At 39.8% G+C, this 5,653-nt stretch overlaps 1 pseudogene; it reads left to right on the top strand.

Annotated features, from left to right (window-relative positions):
- The first annotated feature begins 2,456 nt into the window (after positions 1-2,456).
- Positions 2,457-3,335, top strand: LOC109696436 (olfactory receptor 2AK2-like; annotated as a pseudogene).
- Positions 3,336-5,653: the final 2,318 nt, after the last annotated feature.

Below are 5,653 nucleotides of genomic sequence, written 5' to 3'. Positions count from 1 at the left end.
GTTGTGGTTGACTTGATTGTTAGCTAGGTTAAAGTACTCTATCTGACTCTGGTCTGGGGGTGTAATTTAGCATTAAGAAGTTCACAGGTTCAATGCTAGACCCATTGTTAACATATTCTATAGAAAACCCCTTGATGATAATATCTATACACAGTTGGAGTTGAGGGGATAATGGTTATTAGGGTAGTGGTAAAGTATTGGGAATTGGTAAAGGTGGCACTAAAAAGTGGGGGTGTGTGGAAAAAGGACTGGGTGTGTGGGTTGAGAGTTATGGTGGTTGCTGTGTTGTGTGGCCCTTGTGAGTGTTTAGGTGTATTTCTGTTGTAATGGAGGATGTTTTTGTCAGGGATTATAGGGAGCTGGGGTTGTATGCAGTTGGTAGAGTAGGCTAGTCAGCAGCTGGTGATTGTGTAGGATGGAGGAGTATTGTGGTTACAGGTTGGAAGAACATGAAAGAGGAAGGTGAACATGGGGGAAAGAGTGGATGAGAAGAGGCAAAAATAGTAGCTGGAAGGGAGAATGATGGCTTGTAGTACAGGAGAAGAAGGGAGAGTGAAGAAGATCAGAATTAGGATAAGAGAATAGTGATAATGGAATTAATAATACAGGAATAAAAAAAAGAATAAGAAAAAAAGATACACGTTTAAAAAAACAAAAACAGGTTCAAGAACCTGGTTCAGTTCAGTCTATCAATAAAAGTTCTGGAGTTATTTCTTAAGTGTCCAATGCTGGTATTGGTATTCATGTGGAAGCTCTGATGTGGTCTCACCAGGACTGTGAGTCATATTTGGACCTTCTATACACAAGATCAGTTGGAGTTGTGAGGTAAGGTAAGATTGCCACCTCATGCAGGGTGGTCAGAGCTGTTTTCAGCAGGCCACAGCTGGGGTTCTCTTCAGCTGCAGGACTGATTGACCAGCTCCTCCCTCAGCAAGGAGAGGCAATTCACTTTTGATTACTGCCCTCTGTCCTGGATATTAACTCTGGTATCCTCCTCCTTCCCTGCTTGAGGAGGTTAGTTTTCCTCTCTTAGCCTTTATGACTCTCCCTATCTTTGCTGGGTACCAGCGGCTCCTCTAGGCAGTTGGCTTGTCAGACCACCTCTGCTCTCAGCCTTTGCTGCTTTATGGTGCATCACTGAGAGTTTAGCACTGAGAGCTCAGTTCCTTGCCATGCCCCTGACAGTTCAGCAGTGAGAGATTGGCTCTTTGCCCCTCCCCATTCTCCAGGGCAGGTTCAGTGTTCCACCCCTCCCTGCGTCCAATGTCAGTGTTAGATTACAGTTCACTGTTTATAGCTTTCAGTTTTGCTGGGGGGGGGTTCAGTCTGCCCAGGGGCTACACTGGATTATTTTCCCAGGGTCTGGAGTGGGTAGGGGAGTTGCCTGTGGTACATGTTGCTCACCTGTATCTTCTGCAGTTTCAAGCAGGCAGGTTTGGAGCCAGCTGTCAGGGAGAAATGGCATGCATTGTGATGTAGGGAGGCTTTTCATGGGCTAGAGGTCCAGGATGTTATAGGGTTTGATTCTGATTGAAGCTGTCTTCTGCTTGTTAGGAGAAGAATGAAAAGAAAAAAAAAAGAGTAAAGAGAAGCAGTTGGGGGCTTTTTTCCCAAGGCTGGAGCCAGACATGCCTTGCTGGCAGTGCTGCTTGGAATTTTCTTGGCTGTTAGGTGCAATTAAAGGCTGATTTAAGGGTCAGTCTTTGAATTTGATCTACACCTAATGTGGTGGTGGTTATTATTTTGGATAGGAGGAATTGGAATCTCTCAAGTTTGGCTCCATTGTCTCAAGGAGGTGTCTGAAGTCACAGACCTTAGGAGTTAATTCTTATTTATAACAAAGATCGTTGAAAATTGAAAAGTGGAGAATCATTAAAATTACACTATAGTTGATCAACTGTTATGCTCAATGGGACACACAAGAAAGTAGTGAAACTTTTTATAAGACAAGCTTAAGTCTATCATCTTAAACACATCTGCAAAGGGGAATGTATTTTTTACAAACAAATCATCCATATGCATTATTTCACTGTCATTGTATATGTAAATTATGTACTCAGTAAATGTTTTCATTTTACCATTTGTAATTTTCACAACACTGAAGATAAGAGCTTGAAGATTCCAAATGTATAGCAATGACAAAGACAGGAAAATACTACTTTCTCTGATTGGATCAGCACACAATGCATGAATGTCCTAAGACATCACACAGGCCCATGTTAATATGTACAAGTCTTAAATGTTGAGCAAAATAAGATAATTAAAAATAAATTTTAAGACTATTTTTCAATAGATAAAAGTTTAAATTACTAAATAAGAGAAGGCTATAGTCAAATGAAGTGATTCCAGAAAATTTATTATTTTTAATAATTGTTATTTTGTTTTCGCTCAAAGGCCATCTGCATTAGGACATGGGAATTACTGATTTCATCTTCTTTGATGATTCAGTATAAGCCATGAAAACCAGAAACTACAATTTGAGGACAGACTTTACACTTGTTGGTCTTTTCCAATATGGCCAAATGAACACTTTTCTCTTTGCTGTCATTGCCATCCCCTTTTCAGTGACTTTGGTGGGGAATGTGACAGTGATCCACCTCATCCGACTAGACACCAGACTCCACATCCCCATGTACTTTCTACTCAGTCAACTATCTGTCACTGTCATGATGTACATCTCCACCACTGTGCCCAAGATGGCAACCAACTTTCTGTCAAATACAAACACTATTACATTTTTGGGCTGTGAAATTCAAACCATTGTGTTCCTCAGCCTTGGTGGCTTTGAAGCCCTTCTTCTAGGTTTCATGACTTTCAATTGGTACATACCCATCTGTCATCCTTTACATTATCCTGTCCTCATAAACAGGAAGATCTATTGCTGCATGGTCACATGTGCATGGAGCAGCAGTTCTATCAATGCTTTAGTACATACATTGTATGTATTTCAGCTTCCATTCTGTAGGTCTTGGGTCATTAACCACTTTTTCTATGAAGTTCCATCTCTCCTTCCACTGGTGAGTGGACTTCCTACTCTGCCGCTTTCATTCATGGCCATTCTAGCTTCCTTTGTTTGAGTGCTTACTACTGTATTCCAGATGTGCTCAAGTAAAGGACAGACCAAAGCTCTTTCCACTTGTTCCTCCCACTTGATTGTGGCAAGTCTGATCTATGCAACTGGTCTCTCTCCATATACCTGGCACTCCTTGCATTTCCCTGCCCGAGATAAGGTGATGGCAGTATTTAGCTCCATTATCACACCTGTTCTAAGCCCATTTAGCTAGAGCCTGAGGAATAAGGAAGTCATGGGGGCCATGAGAAGACAATTGGAATGATGGATTTGGTATAGAAATATGGTTTTGAAGCTGGGTGCTGGTGGCTCAAGTCTATAATCCTAGATACTCAGGAAGCAGAGATCAGGAGGATCATGGTTGAAAGTCAGCCCAGGCAAATAGTTTGTGAGACCCTGTCTTGAAAAAAAAAACCCATCACAAAAAAGGACTCAAGGTGGAGGCCCTGAGTTCAATCCCCGGTACTGCCCAAAAAAAAGGAAGAAACATGGTTTTGGGAATCCCTCTGTGACTGAGGATTCACTTAAAAACTGTTCCTGAAGATAGATATCTACATAGAAGCCTGAGAGTCAACGTGCTTTTTAAGGTTGTTTAACTTACAAAGTTATAGTGGTCAACTTTTCAACTGAATGTTCTCACGCTGTTAGTATTTCGAATGCCCTTTTATAATGCCCTGAAATGCAATCAATTCATAGGAAAGTCTACCAAAATATTTAGTGTGAAGGGAATTTATGAAGAAAAAAAATGCATAATCAACTCATCCATTCATTCATACAAGAAATTCTTAATGATTTAGCTCTGATGCTGTTCCAAACACTCTTCATATGGGAGTCAACAAAACAAAAAGTAACAAATCTCTGCTGAATACACCTTAATTCCAACTTCAGCATTAATTTCCCTTTGCCAAGCAACATAGCACATGGACATGATGCAGTGATATGGACGAGTTTATATGGATGGCCAATCTTCTCCTTACATCTTCCAGGCTTTGTGAATGGTGTGGGTTTAGTCAAAGGCCACTTATGGTAACTACTCACAAGAAGAAGGCCTAATGGGTAACATTGGGCAGCTCTCAATGGCAGGGGCTGCTCTCGCTATTGTTTTCTTCCTAGCCAGTTGTCACCCTTTGTGAGTGGGTTTCCTTTATCTTAATGAACTGCTATCATGCTTTCATTTTACCTATTCCCTTACATACTTCAGTAAAATAAGAATATAAGTACTTCAATAAGGAATTCAAAATGTCCCACATATACTTAAGTACTATGCTATATTATAATGACTTCAATTGATTATAGGGTACTGTTGTGTCATGTAACAGGGATTGTTTCTTAGTTAGATTTTTAAATAGTCACCGTAATAAAGTTAAAAAAAAAAAACCCTCAGGGCCAGGTGCAGGTGGCTCATGCCTTTAATCCTAGCTACTCCAGGGGCAGAAATCAGGAGGATCATAGATCAATGCCAGCCTTGATAAATAGGTCTTTAGGCCCAATCTCAAAAGAAAAAAATCACAAAAAAAGGGCTGGCAGAGTACCTCAAGGTGTAGTCCCTTAGTTCAAACCCCAGTACTAAAAAAAAAAAACTAAGAAAATATATATCTTTAATTAGCATGCAGACACATACACACATTTTATAAAAAACCTTACTGATTAGTTTGAAAAAATTTCATTGTCAGCCTCATGAAATGATCATGATCATAGTGGTGAAGATCTTTTCTAAGAACACCCAAAGAATATGAAGACAGGTGGATTCCTATTAGCTGGTCTGTGGAACACCCAAAATGAGTGATTCCTTTCAACTTTAACAGTATGGGACAATGCACAACAATCCATTTAATACAAATCATGCTTACCAATTATTGCATTTGTACTATTTTTACTAAGGCAGTGAAACTGGTGTAAGAGTTCACTCCCTCAGGAAAGGCAAAGGATGGAACACCACAGCAAACTTGATATAAGGGAAGAAATGTATGTAACAGTGATGGTCTGAAAGGATTACAAGGTTAGGGGAGGGTACACCTCCTGGATTCCACACATAATTGAGGTCTTCAAGCATAAGACAGAGCCTAAGTCACCCTGAAAGGGCTGTAGACAATTAGCTTAAGGAGAAACACTGGCTATCCCATAGTTGTGAGTTGATATGCAGACACCATGGTTAGGTCTTTCCCTTTAGGGATGTTAGGGAGAGGGAGAATAAAAACAAGGGGGAAAAAGGCCACAGACCAAGTAATAATAACTTCAGATTTCGGAGAATTTGAATGAGAAAAGTTTGACTATGAGCAGGTATATTACCTGTTTTTAGAGAATTAGGAGAATGGTCAGAAATTACAGTGCTATATTACCTGCAAAACATACTTGTCTCCTATATGTAATGAAAACAGGTCTTTGAAAGGATTAAGAGTTACCACAGATTCAAAAGTGTGCACAATACAGAAAGCTTTCAGTCAGTGTGTATTTTACATACAGTTAACATCTAGGTATATTTTCCTTTTCTAGGGTAATTTTTTTTGTTTCTTTACTTGATTGATCGAAATTTCTTAAGAAAACCCAGTGACTTTGTTCAAATTTGATTAATATAAAAATGGG

This window comes from Castor canadensis, chromosome 15, assembly GCF_047511655.1.
Source record: "Castor canadensis chromosome 15, mCasCan1.hap1v2, whole genome shotgun sequence".
NCBI classification, from domain to species: domain Eukaryota; kingdom Metazoa; phylum Chordata; class Mammalia; order Rodentia; family Castoridae; genus Castor; species Castor canadensis.
The sequence above is the reverse complement of the archived record's forward strand: the minus strand, read 5'-3'. Positions and strand labels throughout refer to the sequence as shown.